At 37.2% G+C, this 16,653-nt stretch overlaps 1 protein-coding gene across 3 annotated transcripts in view; it reads left to right on the plus strand.

Moving 5' to 3' along the window:
- Nucleotides 1-4,171: 4,171 nt before the first annotated feature.
- Nucleotides 4,172-16,653, plus strand: part of ogdhb (oxoglutarate dehydrogenase b) — a 112,588-nt gene continuing 100,106 nt past the window's right edge. For 2 of the 3 annotated variants that reach the window (XM_039768350.1, XM_039768348.1), the window contains exon 1: nucleotides 4,172-4,328. The gene's annotated coding sequence lies outside the window, so the exon portion shown is untranslated. The remainder of the gene's footprint in view (nucleotides 4,329-16,653) is intronic. The other variant, XM_039768349.1, reaches the window with a different exon arrangement.

A 16,653-nucleotide genomic window follows, 5' to 3' on the forward strand; every position in this document is an offset into this window, starting at 1 on the left:
ATCCAAAGGTGCATTATTTGCTTGGTTTTACTGAGTGAAGTAGCGGCTGTAACTTTTGTAATAGTTTAGAAAGATAGTGTGATTGCATCCCACAGTTAGCAGACACAGAGAATTATGTTCATGAGGAAACCTAATGAAATTCAGAGGAAATCAGGCTGAAGACAAAATCCAGGGACCACTTCTTCCGACAAAGTGTTGAGGGAATCTGGAGCAAATCATCATGCCATGCAGCTGAAGCAAAAATAAGGACAACTTTTAGAAATGTCTTGATGGGACATTGGAGCAACTTAAATATTAGCTAAACAAATACAGTAAGCCTTTTAGCTTCAAAGGTCTCCTCTTGTTTAAATTTTTTTTTTTATATTTTACATACTTAGCCACTTTTGCTGATGAGCTTATTTTATATGAGATTGATGTGAATGAGTGAGTATCATATTGTTGCAGCCCTGGGTTATTTCCTAACTTGTGCCTACTTCTGCCAGTGTTAACTCAGACTTTCTGCCACCCTGTGTCAAAAAAACAGAAAATGCACCCTATTAGCACAAATTCACTCTACATATTTCATGTCAAGTAAATAAAAATATTGTAACATGATATTGGGGTGAATGGTGTCCTCTTGTTTCTAAAAGGTGTGTTGGTTCTTTTAAATAAATAAGAACATAGTAAGAACATTGGGGTATTTCACAGCTACCAAGCAAGAGCAACTTTTGAAGCACCAACAAATCAAATAACTGTAATGTTAACTCTCTGAGCCTTTTAAAGTAAGAAAGACAGATGATCTGAGGTTAGGTAGTTACTTAAGGTAAGGAAGATAAATGTTTCCAGGTAAATTTGTCATACTCATTAATCATGGTCCCAGGAATTGGTGACATGTTGATTAGTTCATGAAAGTAACAATTTCACTGTACTGTAACAATATTGGCTATATAAACCTAAAAATCATTCACTTGGTGCGGAATACTGATTGGGCAGTTTCAAAGTAATGTGCGTTAATTAAAGCACAGAATAGCAGAACAGTGTCCATGCTGTCTGAAAATAAGCAGGGGGGATATTGTTTCTCAGATCAAGATCTTCTACATAGAGTGGGTTTTTTGTTCATTTGCACACCTGAAAATTAGATAAAAATCCAAAAAATACAATCATCCAATCAGTATAAAGGTGTTTGTATGATACCTCAACTATACACTTCTTATCTGAATAAGTGAAAGGTACTTGTGTCATTTAAGGCAAACCAGGAAACTACAGAAAAATGTAACATCATATTGTATGTGATGCTTGTTTATTGATATATCCTGTCAATTTGTCTTTACTTAATGAAAAGCTGATCACAAAAAAAGAAAAATGTAACTTCAAATCAACACTTTCATACTTTATTTGTCAATCTTGATAGAAATTAATACCAGGCATACCTCTACAGGTAAAGACATTTGAGTGGTACAGAAACAGTTTCTTCTGTGATATGTTCTTCATTTTCCACATACATCTCATTCCATCCACAGAAGAAGGCCTAGAAATGGATACAAGTGCAGATATATACTGATTTAGGGAAGAATACAAGTACTGTATAAGGAATATGTTCAGGGTTAACGTAATACATAAGAAGCACACTCTCTCACAGATAAACTCATCAAGGTGTCGATCCACTACAAAGGTCAGCAGCCATAGTTACTTTACCTCCTCATTCCTCCAAATATGCAGAAATAATTTAGGAGTTACGACACTGCACAGAGATTCAGATGTGTACCTGCTCCTTTGGGGTTTCATGCCTCACCATCTTAAATACTGAAGAACATTACCTTTTTGCTCTATTTTAAACATGATAATATATATATATATATATATATATATATATATATATATATATATATATATATATATATATATAGTGACAGATTAGGGTTTTCTCGCACCCTTGCACCCTCAGGCACCACGTCAGACACCAGATAAAAATCCAATAATTATTTATTATAATAATAATTGTGCACAAAGCACCACCTCTCCACAATTCTCCAATAACAATAAACCAATCCTCCACTCCCAGACGCTTAGCCACCCTGCCTCCCAACTCAGCTCATTGCCTGGAAGTTCCCACAGTCCTTTTATATTCCCCGACCCGGAAGTGTTCCCAATCCAACAGTCCATAAGTCCTTATTCCTTCCGGGTCAGGGTAAACCATTCTTTTCTCACCCCGGAAGCCCGTCGCTCTTCCTATGACGAACTTCCGGGTCATAGGGCACAAAGAACTCTTCAGTCCTCCCTGCAGCTCCCTCTCGTGGCCCCCATGGCATCCAGCAGGGCGGTGCATAAAACCTCCATTGTCCATGATGCCCTGCTGGTCTTCTGGGGACCTCCATGCTGCAAGGAGGGCTCCACCTGGCGGCTTGGGGGTATTGGCTGGGATAAACAGCCGGCCATCCTCCACAGTATATATATATATATATATATATATATATATATATATATATATATATATATATATATATATATATATATATATAACATATATTTTTTTTTTTTTGACTGCCATGTATGGAGACTATTATTAATTAACTGTAAGTCATATTAGAGATAACAAAAAGCAAGTGCTGAAACCTATTAGCTTTAAAGAATTTTTAAACATTTTTTCCACCATTTCCAGACTGTAATAGCATCAATGATAGAACACAGATATCTTAAATTTAAGCAGAAAAAAAATACAAGGATATATATGGATTATTTTTATTATTAATCATCAGTATGTATCAAATATTCTTCTTTGGAGGCCACATGTTATTTCAGTCCAGTTTTTCTGCAGTATCTGTAGAAGATGAACTGGTCATCATAATGAACTAACTGCTTTTGTATGCTTTTTAGACATCATTGGATTGCACATGAATGACATAGATTACTGTATGTTTATATTCATCCATATGCCATATTAAAAAGGTTCTGTATACTTATTACTATTAATTTTTTTTACTTTTCATGATGTCAGGTAAGGCTGTGCCTCCCCTGCCTGCACATTACTGATCCTGGTAGAGAATGAGAATCTTCAGTGATTGCAGCATAAAGCTTCCTAAAATTAAGACAGGAACATTTTTGTAAACCAAAAAATGATTACAGCTCAAAACTATAGCCTTCCTCAGGAAAGTCTGCCTTTATCAGATTGTATGTTTGCTGCTGGAGCTCCTGTCACCGATCTATTATGATGCAGTAAGCACAGTGCTTGACTGATTTTGCGTTGCACGTGTTATTACTACTTTAACTATGTCTGCTATGTTGTTTGTATCTGGCAGTTTGTGGCAGTTTGTGGCAGGTAATGTGGTACAATATGTGAAACAGAAGTAGAATACTCACAAATTTGCTGAGACAAAGAGCAGCAATGAGTTCACCAATTGGATGAGGCATGATAACCCAAATACAGGCAGTTGGTATAAGAGCCGGCAGTAGCTTCAGACACACCCACCATGTTTCACTCATTGCAGGAATAATGACTGATGTCAAGACAAAAAAATACAACAGTCACTTCAGATTCACATTCATTTTGCATAAAAATAGCTATTTGTTGCCAAAATCCAGAGAAACATGGTACTCTCTAGAAAATCCCACCCTAAGATTACAGGGAGGAGGATACTTTTTAACAACCTGAAACTCAAGTTGAAATAGCTGAAACTAATGTCCTTAAAGTGTCCAGGTTCTATCCACTGACAGATGAACCAAGCAGAAACGTTTCTCTTAAAGATAACTTATTCAGGGCTGGATGAGAAGCTGTTAATTTTTTTCCTACTTTAGGGATATCAGTTTCTTTAGTGATGTGTTTCCTTATTGCACACCCTTGATCATATTCTAAACTATTGGTACTATTTTTAAAGATAAAGCATATTTTGCAACAAGTGATTACAAATGCCCTTGCTTTCCAAATCACTTTTGGCATCGTTTTAAACGTAAATGGGAAAGTACAGTTTTGACTACTATTTGGCGTCAAAACTCCAAAAGACAATCTGACATTATCTCCATTCTCCAAAATACAGCAAATTTTAAATCAGGTTTTCCTTGTTTCTTAAAACTTACAACGGAACGCGAGCACTTAAAGCAGGAGTTCGCGCATCTGTCAAAGCACACATGGATGGAGTGACTGGGAGCGCATGCGTGTAGGCGGGGCTGGCTGCGTCCGCGCTCTCTGTGTCACGCGCGCGTGCACTCGGTCATTTCCAGTCAATCGGGTGGAGAAGAGTTGTTCAGTTGCAAGTCTAGATTTGGCGAAGTCGAAAATAATAACAGTTTGCGTTTGTGTATAATAATTCAACTATACGGCCGACACTGGGGAGGAAAGCTTATCGGGTATAAAGGTAATTATAATGTTTTCCACGTATAAAGTAAAGAAATTTCTGGAAGAAAGCGTCTAAAGTTGCGTCTTGGTGTTACTCTTCAGGGCGCGATTGTTCACTAGGCCATATTCGACGTTATTTGAAAGGGTTTGTTATTGTGGTATTATGCATGCAGTATCTTATATTACGGGGGTAAAGACAGTATTGTTTAAAAAGACATAGCGAGTGTAGGAATCTTTTTTCGTTGGCTCACGTTTGTTACTAGAACCCGGTCTTTAGAAAGGACAACGTGATAGACGTTTATGCTGTCCAATTACAACTCCGGGTTAAAATCTTTAGGGCGGAGGTAGAAATACTCCACCAATCGGTTTTCGACTCTTTTCCATGTGGCGCGTGTTGCGTTAGCTAGGTTGGCTTGAAGGGGATCGTGTACATTGCTGCAGTAACACAAGGTCAGAACGCTTTTTCTGTTTGATAAAAATGTATTTTATGATTCCTTTGTCGCCGTTAATGCATATGTGTGCTTAACTCGGTGCAGGCAGGCGTGGAATGGGCATCGTTATTGCCTTTGGAATTAATAGTGGTTGTATATCAGTATAGTATAATTATTGAGACACCCGTTATGCTAAAGTGGTGCTTGTCTGTAGGTTAGACCGTTCGGGAACAAATGTATGGACCCTAGAGTTTTGATCCGTAGTACCAAGAAATCTGAATGCCAGCATGCCTCTAATGGGGCAAGAGTATGTGCAAGATAATAGGAAGGAACAGGAGTCACTAAAGACATAGGCAGTATTTGTCCTAGTTGACCGGCCGGCGAGGAGGCTTAACGCTTGTATTCTAGTATTAAGTTTTACGTATGTAGAATTGCAAGGTCTGTATATAAGAAACATTTTACAACACTGCTGATTACACTTTTATACATAAATAATAAGTTAGCAATTTTCCACTGCACGTATTGAAACATTCTGCCATATTATAGCACGCTGATTTTAGTTTATCTTAGATCTCGGAGTCATGACGGATCATTCATAAATATTGTAGACGGTATTTTCAGCTTGTAGTTAACTGTTTGACTTTTAGATAGAAACATCGTGTCTAGTCTATAACTGCACGCTTAATTTAGAACATAAAGGAGAATGTTAGGTGATGAAAAAACTTTATGGACTCCAAGTTAGTAGCAACTGACTCATCATAACTATTTTTTTCATAATATAATTTGTAAAAGGTTTGAGTCATTTGGATATTTGTATTTGTCCAGTTATGATAAGAGATACTCCAGTGCCAGTGGTAGTTGTATTAGCACTCCATGTTGATTCTCTGACACACAAGCCACAATTTGGAACTTTGTTCATGCAGTTTATCTTAGGAGTAAAATGTTACTGGAGCTTTCAGTTTGTTTTGGTTTTGCAACTGAAAAACTCATTTATTAAATGTTTTCTTTTTTTCTGCGAAATTTCTCAATTATTGGGTGTTATTTCCATTCTGTCTTTAATATTAATACGGTACCCTCTTTTTCAGGGTCATGGGGAGACAATGTTTTTCCTATTGTGCTTTCCTAAAGGAAATGGCGATCTAATTAGATTTTTACCTCAGTGTTTTATTATTATGTACATGGATACATGGTAATAATCTATTTTGATTAAAATCTCTTCACTTTAAGCTCTTTTTGAAAATAATTGCATAAATATTATGATACAAGTTTAGTTTGCACGAAGAGAATTGGCTTTACAGTATTATTTTAACATCGTAGAAAGGTCCATGAGCAATTTAGAACTAAAGCCTAAGTTGTATTTGTTCTCTTTGTATAAACAAACAAACTCCTCATAGCACTGGCAAGATTTTAACAAAAAGTTAACCAAATTTATAATTTTTCATTACTGAAATATTTAACTTGTTTTGCCCATTTTTATATCTTAATTCATTGTTACGTGGTACTGTATTACAAAAATTATGAAAGAAGTAACCCTCAGAATTTTGTAAATGAAGTGATCAAAAATACATCAGAAGCATGAGTTGTCATATTGAACATATGCAGAAATAACTTAATAAAGCTATTGCATTTTTACACTACATCGTTTTTATGAAATTTCATACTTTTTATGTTTTTATTCTGGACACTTTGCCACTTCTCAGAATGTAGGGATTCTGTAGCCCAGGATGTAGTGCTCAACTTGTTTCACAGTTTATTCATAATTTCAGCACTGTATATTAATATCAACATTAAGGCTGGGTAACAGCACTGATAGCCCAATTCAAATCGATTCTTATTCACAATGTTCCAATTTTATTTATGGGTCATTCCATGTCAAATCAGCCAATGGCCCACTTACTTTGGACTCCAAAAATTCTGGAAAAATTACCATCTTAGTCAGGAGACACCCTGTAATTTTTTTATATAAGACTAGGGGGCTCTGCCCCCTGCTCGCTTCGCTTTCCCACCGCTTTACCGAATATACACTTTAAAGTTATTTTCATGAGAGTTGTCACATATGCATTATTTTCACTTTCACTTTTACTTTAAAACTTTTGTAAAAACAATACTTGTCCTTTATTTCCAGCCCCAGGCGTGTTTAAATCTTTCTCGCAGGATGTATAACACTGCTCATGTTGTGAAGGGTGGGCGGCTGAACGAATGCTAAGGAGACGCTGTTGGATCATCTGCCGTCTTTCTGCTGCTGCTGCTGGCGAGCTGCATGTTGTTTTTTGTTGTGCTGCACATTGATCATTTAAAAAGCCTGTACAGTAGCTGTCCTTTTGCCACTTCGTGTCTCTGCCGCTCGCGTTGTAAAGGGGGGATTGAACGCACGCTAAGGAGTTGCAGTCGGATCATCTGCTGGCTTGTTGCTATTGGTGAGCTGCGTTTTCAGCTTGTTGCACTTTGCGGCGATCATTTCAAAGCCTGTATAGCAGCTGTCCTTTTGCCACTTTGCGTCTCTGCTGCTTGCGTTGTGAAGGGGGGTGGGGCTGAAAGCACACTAAGGAGAAGCGGTCGGATCACCTGTTGACTTCCTCCTGCTGCTGCTGGGAAGCTGTGTGTTCAGCTTGTTGTTGTTTCAAGAGCTGGGAGCACATGATGTCTGTTGGCCAAAAACATTGTTTTCATGTTGTCTCACTGCCTGATGTTAAAGTGTCTGAAGCGGGCCGTCAAATTGTCTTCCGAGAAGATTATGTCTCGTCTTCCTAGTCTCCCTTTCCCAGGATTTTTTTTTTTTTTTATAATAATAGAGAGAGCAGTACTTTCCAAGATACAGTCAATTTACTGAGGGGGTGGTGGTGGCGGTGTTGATTTTATTCAACCTAATTTTTTAATTAAATTTCACAAAACCATTGCTCAAGAACTAAACCACCGAGCAGCCTCAGACTTTGCACACTGGTAAATTAGTTGGTATAGTGCGTGACAACATTAAAACATTTGGTCCAGCTGACACTGTATGGTCAAAGCAGTCCCTTGAAATTGACCAAAATATGACCTAAGTTTTGACTTAGCTTAGACCTCAGAAACACACTTTTTATTTTTTTAGTCAACTGTATAGGCTTTCTGAAAAAGCAGTAAACAGAAAAGGAACTGTCTGGGTTTGAACAGCAGAAGGAATTTGTGTTGTTTTTCATTTTTCAGAGCCTTACTCTTCTTATATTTATTTTCCACCCTAAACGGCCACTGAATGCACCTTGTGTCAATAATCATATTCATTGAGTTTTCAATCATTAAGTTATCAAAAATCTCAAAAACCTTTTTCAAATCAAATGACAAGAATACCACTGTTAAATACCTATGGAAGAAAACAAACTCATAGTCAGCCGGGTGTCTGGTGAGGACAGTCAATTAACTGTACAGATATTCACCTCTGAAGCAGCAGCTGAGATCCTGCTCTCTCATGGTCATATCTCATGATGGATCAGATATGTCCCTTACATTAGACCAGTGTCCTATTGGAGGTTATGTTGGGTGCATGTGTGATGAAAAATATTGGATTGGTGTGATTCTTGACAAGAGTGAAGTGGAATCAGACATCCTTATATGTTTCATGCATCCAGACTGTCGTGCACAGTCTTTCCTTTAGCCACCTAGAGACAATATTTGTTGGGTGCCATTACAGTTTGTCATTCCACTGCTTAGTGCACCTACAATGGTCATTTGAGGCAGTGCCATCTTAAAGACAAAGATGCTGTACCCTGTGCACTTCAATTAAAAGAGAAATGAAATGGGTCACATTCTTGCAGCTGCATTGCCAAGATAAATCAAGCAGCTTGTTCATGTGTTGTGCTTAATGTGTCTTTGGCAATTTATTTTTTCCATTCTATTCCCAAGTTAGTGACGAAGAACTTGATGATTATCATTACTGACAAATAGTGAGTTTAACGCATGCTTAGAATGGAAAATTTAAAAATGAAAGATTCACATTAGAAAATTAAGACTTTTTTGAGAAAGAAGGGACCATGTAGGATACAGGAAAAATATTTTAAAAATGTCTGGATATTTCCACAGTGCATTAAGCTGGTCTGAAAATTAGACCCAAAATGATATTCTCACATTTGAGAGGTCTGCTGGTCAAACCCTGATGCAGTTTTTTTGCAGAATTTTTTAGAGTGCATGGCATTTCTGGAAAATCGGTTGATTTGACATGGAATGACCCATATTGATTTTATCTTAATTAAATAAGCGTGCACTGATATATTTGAAGTGGTTTCTTTTTTTTAAAAATTACTTAACTATGTATGGAGAACATTAATATAATGCAACAGATTTCAGTGAAACTTTATTTGAAGGGTCATTACATGGTGACTTCATAACATATGCAAAAAGCACAGTGTCATTTAAGAAGAAACACTTGATTGGTAATAAGTTAACATCAGTATTTGGAAGATGTGGAATAAAATATTTGGGGCTCTTTGTTTTAATACAGTGCAATGGCATTTACTTTATAAAACATCTGTATCATCTTGTGAATAACGTTGTTCTAAAATAATTAAATATTGCTTCTTAAATAATAAATGTTATTTAATAACCATGTGTTATAAATCTCCATTTATACACCCTCCATCTAATCTGCTAGACAAATTTATTCCCATATTGGACATTTAAAATAATCTTAAATTAGTCAAATTAATAATTCTATAACATATCTTCAGTCGTCATTTGAATTAGTCAATTGAATCAGTCCTAAAAATGTGTCCTGACAGTCCTCTGACAAAAGGAAACATTTTAAAACCAGGATCTAGAGTTGATGCTTGTTGACAGCTGCATTGAATGAATGGGACATAAAAGATAAAGAACCCTCCATCTTGACTGGTAACTCCATTATTTTGTAGCTGCTTCAAGTCGGCTACCTTTGTATCGCAGGTTGCTCTGAAAATTCCAACAGTTGCCTCCTTACTTTGCTGGGTGTGGCACATTGCAAACTTTTTTTCAACTGTAGCAGTACAGCTAGCAATATTTATTGGATTTGGCAAAACACAAACTTGTGATTTATGTGTTTGCACAATAGAACAGCGCATTGAAAATGCTAGAAAAGTTTTTGGAATAATAGCAAGTTATCGCAGCGGCATTGTATATATGCAGCGAGGTTACTCCAGGTGTGACTGGCATACAGCTGTCTTGTCTGCAACACATCCTCCACTGGTGCCCAGTCATTTTAAATGTGCGATTGTCACGTAGAAACTTGCTTCCCTGCATGTTCAGCTGTCGCAATTTAGGGCTATGCTGTTGTCGGGCCTGAGAAACGTGGCGATTCTTTCCTTAAGACCTTCCTAATGTCTCAGTATAATAACTTTGCCCAGTTGCATTCTGGTTGGTATATCATACTGCAGTTCAAAAACCTGAATCATTTGTCAAAAGCCCTCATTTTCAACAACAGTATAGGGTCTCATTTCTTTACAAATAAAAACTGCTATAAATAAATTCTCTTAGTTTTTGGGCAAGAGGCAAATTAAATGGAAGCTTGGAGCTTAACACTATCTCCAGTGCAGGTTGTTTGGGCACTACTTGTTTGTATGTCAACTGAGATTATGTTTATGAGTGATGTCAGGGAATATGATTTCTCAGATTTGTTGTGTTACAGCAGTAGTTAATGTCTGTTTCATAGCTTACATATGGCTTTGCTTTTATCTGATTGTTCTTTACTGATGCATCGTTTGAAGCTATAGTAATTCCACACATCTAAGTGTCTTAAGACAATGATTTCAGTTAACACTAGAATTACCAGAGCCCACGAAAAAACTTGTAGATCCGTCCCACCTTAAATCGCTTTTCACCTCTCCATCAGTGTCTTTTGTCCTTTAAATGTGTTCATAAGGAGCAAGCTGTCTGCTATCACATCCTCCACACGCGCAGTTTTCTCAACTCAAGTCTGTTTACCTGAGTGTCAGTTGCTTGGAGTTGTATAGAGTGAGAAATCAGGCAAAATCACACCTTTTTTAAATACTATATCATTATTTGGAACACATGCATTTCATGTGTGTTCCGTGTCTACCACAATCTATGTAAACACATCATTTAAAAAGAAACGTTTTTTCATGTTTTTGTAGTAATTGACAAAATGTAGACATGAAGTTTATAAAGTGTGAAGCCTGAAGTTCAAATATCAAAAAGACTTTTACAAAAGGTACAAATATAATGGAACAAGTGCGCTTTTATTCAAAAATATAACTGCAGAAAAACACGCGTTAGGGTGCGACATTGACATGCATTCGGTGGCGCAAGGTATCAGCTGTTGACTGGTAATCAAAACTTCACGGGTTTGATCCCCGACGAGTCCGTTTTGAGAAGTGAGCTGCTTTTATTCGTACTATTTCAGAATAAAAACATACATTTGTTTTGTCTGTAACAGCTGGTGTAATCAGCCACAAGTCACAAGTACACTGCAGAGCTTCCTATGTTTGAGCGACACAGGCATGCTCAAAAAATACACGTGTAATGCTACGAAAAGTGCACGCAGACACTTCAGTTTGCAAGCATTGGTACGAGAATGCAGTCAGACTTTTAACATTTATATGCTACTTACATCTTGCCTGAAGAAGGGGCCTGAGTTGCCTCAAAAGCTTGCATATTGTAATCTTTTTAGTTAGCCAATAAAAGGGGTCATTTTGCTTGACTTTTCACTATGTTACTTACATAAAAACCAGATTGAATGTTATTTACCACGTGGCTGTTTTCAAATAAAGATGCGCTATAACAGAGGCAAACTCAGATCGGAGAAAGAGAACAGAAGCCCTCACCGCATGAAACGTCCACTCACATATAAGAACAACGCAGCTGCACCAGGCGTAAAGGCGAAAGATGGCACCGTTTGAATACAGGACGAAGTCCGGCGTCATCCTGCCAATCACTTGTCCTTCAAAGGAACAGCACGGCTTACAGAACTCGCCAACGTATTGTGCAAACTCATGTTTGTGATTATGTTTTGTGATGGTCTTTACATAAGGTGCATTTATATGTTACTTATATAAAATCCAGATCGAATGTTACTTATCTTGATTTATTTACTTATCTACAGCATAGAGTCACAAGTATACTGCAGAGCTTCCTCTGTTTGATCGACAAGGGCATGCTCACAAATTACACGTGTAATGCCACGAAAAATACCTGCTGACACTTTAGTACGCGAGCAATGGTACGAGAATGCAGTTAGACTTTTTTTGGGCACATACACCACGCTAATGTTTAGATCTGGACGGTGTAGCGTTGTCAAGCTCTGTAACCTGTGCTGTTTCTTTGAAGGACAGGTGATTGGCAGGATGACGCCAGACTTTTGCCTTTACGCCTAGTGCAGCTGATTTGATGAAGTTTAACTAGTTTTGCAGGAGAAAATAATGTCTACACAGTTACATAAAATACTCACTTTTGTTCATGTTATGAGCATTGCTTGCATACATTTTAACTGTTTAAAGAATCCTACACTTCTAAAATTTTCTTCTATTGAGAATGAGAGCGTATTAGCATATGTGAGCACTTAAATATACTATTTTTTTACAGTTGCACCCCACACTGCCCAAAGCTGTTATAGTACAAGTTAGGAACAAACTGGATTTACTTTGTGACTACCTGCTGAACAGTAGAGCACAAAAATGAAATATGAGTGCAATATAGTTCATGCTATTCTAGTTGCCATACAGCCCAGGTTACAATAAATCAGTTATCCTGCTTAAGAGTTGACCTGACATTTTTGTTCTTACAACTACTTCAGTTTTCAGCTTTGGTGTCTTCAGGTCAGAGTACTTCAGGTTTATTAAAATCTCCTTTGCATAGCTTAGACCATGTCTGTGGTGAGGAGAAAGAGGCTTTGTAATAATTTTGTTGTGCCATGAAGTATGCAAGTAATGACAAATTGTACACCCTTGAACAATATAACTGGTTTACATGTAATTTGCAGTGGTCTGAGGGTTTGGTTTCTTGGTTTTGAGCAGTGTTTGAGTAGGTCTTTTGGTTTTCCATCATGCATGCAAAAGTTTGCACCCTTGCTTAAAATATCTGTTACTGTGAATAGTTAAGTGAGCAGAGGATAAACAGATCACCAAAAGACACATTTCTTTAATATTCTAAGCATGTTTACATTTTTATTCTCATTATTCACAGGTGTAAAATACCAAAAGATGAAAAGGGCCTGAAGCCAAAGGTTGGGCACCCAACAGGGTCAGTACTTAGTAACCTCCCCTTTGGGCAAGTACACGGCTTGTAAACACTTTTAGTGGCCAGCTGAGATGATCTATCCACAGATTTTCAGTGATGTTTAGGCTGGGGGACTGTGAGGGCCATGGCAAAACCATCAGTTTGCTCCTTTTGAGGTATTCCGTGGTAGGTTTTGACATGTGTTTCGGATCATTATCTTGTTGTAGGACCCTTCCTCTTTTTAACTTCATCTTTTTTTTACAGATGGTGTGACGTTTCCTTACAGAATTTGCTGGTATTTATTTGAATCCATTCTTCCCCCTACCAATGACATGTTCCCTGTACCACTTGCTGCAACACATGCCCAAAGCATGATCAGTTCAACCCCATGCTTAATAGTTGGAAATTTGTTCTTTTCCTGGAATTCGGTACCCTTTTTTCTCCAAAAATATCTTTGCACTTCAGGTGATGTATTTTGTGGCTAGGACGCATGAAAGGGTTTTCTTCTACTGATTCTACCATGAAGGTCATATTTGTTTAGGTGTCGCTGCACAGTAAAACAGTGTACCACCACTCCTGGGTCCACCTGAAGGTCTTTAGCATTCAGACAGGGATTTTGATTTGCCTTTCTAGCAATCCAACAGGCTGTTCTTTCAAACCGTTTTCTTGGTCTTCCAGACCTCAACTTGACCTCCACCATTTCTCTTAACTGCTATTTCTTAATAACATTATGAACTGAGGAAATGGCTACCTGAAAATGGTTTGCTGTCTTCTTGTGGCGTTTTCCTGCTTTGTGAACCTCAATTATTTTATATTTCAGAGTGCTAGGCAGCTGCTTGGAGGAGCCCATGCTGCTGGTTATTGGGGCAAAGTTTGAGAAGTCTAAGAATTTATACAGCTTTGCAATTTGCATCACCTGGGGTCTCCTATCAAGCTAATTAAGGTGTGAGACCTTGGTAAAAGTTATCTGAGACCTCCGATATCTTGGGTTGTGCAAACTTTTGCATGATGCTCCTTTCCTTTTTTTCACTGTACACACTGTACAATTGTTCAATACAAGAACAACGCACTCATCTTGCATATAATGCTGAAATGAAATGTGTTTTATTCACTTAAAAATAGTCTTTTTTTTCTAAAACAGTTGATTCATAACCTTAAATTGTAATATTTTTTATTGCTAATTATAATATAAGACTAATTATTCTTACAGTATAAAAGTAGGCTAAAATAAATATTCATGTGGAAACAACAATGTGAATTATTGTAGAGTATTTTGGAACCAAAATACAAAAAATTTGTAGTTGTAGCCTCATTTTCAATGTTTAGATGTGAAGTTTTATACCACAGATGAATATGTAATGGCAACAGTATAATGCAAGCTTGAAGTGTTTTGTCTTTTTTGGGAGGTTAGTCAGAGGGAATTATTTTTTTATTTTATTAAATCATAGGGTTTTGCTCATATAAATTTTGTAAAAGACAATAACTGAGGTAACCTGGGCTGTGGAGTCAGTAGATAAATCCTTCGATTCCGTATTGGCCAGTTTAAACAAAAGACAAGAACCTCTGAACACACATCAGGCCATAGCATACACCTCCACCTACATCATTACACTTGTTTACACTCAAATTAACTTGTTAAACACATTATATCTGAATTAAAATGAAAACACTTTTTGTAATGTACTATAATCCAGATTACAATATGTGAATGTGAGGTTGTATAATAGCTCAGATGAACTTCACACTAACAGTAAAACAACTATGCACTGGGCTTTATTCTTACATCAGTGAAGTACTTAATTATGGCTATTGTTTGTGAAATGGGACATTTGAACTCTGTTTTGTATTGCAATCACAGCTCCTTTCATTTTTACTGCTAGTAAGTAGATTTTAAAAAGGTTAGCAGACCTGCAGACTGTCCACGCTAGGCAATGTGAATGGTGTTCATTAGCTGAAAGGAAGATCAACCCATGTAATTCCTTAATTTCAGTTGTCTGCCTCACATTTTTAAAGTCTTCAAGCTAGAGAGTCATTTTCTTTTGATTGTTTTAAACATCAGTGATAAACACATAAGCCAAAAGTCAGACATTTGCAGGAGCTGAACATGGTTTTGGAGCATATGAGATGTGGGCAAAAACTTGGGAGCAAAGCCTATACAGTAATCCCTCGCTATATCGCGCTTCGACTTTCGCGGCTTCACTCTATTGCGGATTTTAAATGTAAGCATATCTAAATATATATCACGGATTTTTCGCTGGTTCACCGCTTTCTGCGGACAATGGGTCTTTTAATTTAGGTTACATGCTTCCTCAGTTTGATTGCCCAGGTAATTTCATACAAGGGACGCTATTGGCGGATGGCTTAGAAGCTAACCAATCAGAGCATGTATTACATATTAACTAAAACTCCTCAATGCTAAAAGATATGCTTCGCGTGGCGCTTGTTTTGTTTGCTTCTCTCCGTCTCTCTCTGCCTGACGGAGGGGGTGTGAGCAGAGGGGGCTGTTTACACAGTGGCTGTTTGCCTAGAAGATAGGACGCTCCTCTACAAAATGCCGCTTTATCGCGGTGCTTCTGTATACTTAAAAGTACCTAATGATTTTTTGATTGTTTGCTTTTCTTAGCGAGCGCTGCTCCTTTGAAGATAAGATATGTTTGCATTCTTTTAATTGTGAGAAAGAACTGCCATCTCTGTCTTGTAATGAAGCACAGTTTAAACGTTTGACTAAAGGGTGTTATTTCATATCTAGAGGGCTCTAATAATGTTAACAGTGTGGGAGAGTTTATAAGGGCTTAAAATATATAAAAATAACCATACAAACATATGGTTTCTACTTCGCGGAAATTCATTTATCGCGGCAGAGTCTGGAATGGATTAACCGCGATAAACGAGGGTTGACTGTATAGGCAGACAGAGAGGATATTTATGCAGTTTGGGTAGTGCTAGGATTTAAACTGAGTCACTCTGACACTGCCCACTCTGACAAAGTGCCTCCTTAAAAGTAGAATCATTATCTTACAAAGTGAAGCACAATGGTGGTGATTTTGAATGGCACAGATAAATAAGCCCATATTAAGGTCCCTTTTGGTGTTTGGCATATCCTATCATAACCCTAACATACTACTTAGGGATAAACCAGTTCTGGAATTCTGGGCTGATTCTTACAAACTTTTTTTTCTTCCCTGACGTTTAGATTATACACAAATTGTTAACATGACTTCAGATGAGCACATGCAGTTAAATGAAAGGAATGTTATTTTTCCATTTTGACTTTTGCCAGTTAGCCTAGTTTTAGGATCAAATCAACTAAAGTATAATGTACTCTGCATGAGAAACTCTGTTTCTCAATTGTTTTAAATGGAGGCATTGTTTGCTTGCAGTCATGAATATCAGAGTAATGAACTTTGCATTCAAACTGTTTATACTGAATGTATTAACTTTCTCAAAAAAAAGTAGTACTAAACTGTAGTGCAGAAAATGTGTGGTTTTCCCTTTAGCTTTAAGGTCAGCAATGTACTTGTCTGAGTTGTACCCTTTTAAGATATATTAAACAAAGAGTGTAATTTTTTTTTTTTTTACCCTATTACAGCCAAATGGAGCAAGTGCTGCATAAAATTATTTTGTGTTTGATGGCACCCATGCTGAATATGATCACACAACTGACATTTTACTCAAAAAGCTGTGTAGTGTTCAAAAGCACATTGTTTCTTTATTGTACATTGATCCCTCGCTATATCGCAC

Source organism: Polypterus senegalus, chromosome 11 (assembly GCF_016835505.1).
Source record: "Polypterus senegalus isolate Bchr_013 chromosome 11, ASM1683550v1, whole genome shotgun sequence".
Classification (NCBI taxonomy): domain Eukaryota; kingdom Metazoa; phylum Chordata; class Cladistia; order Polypteriformes; family Polypteridae; genus Polypterus; species Polypterus senegalus.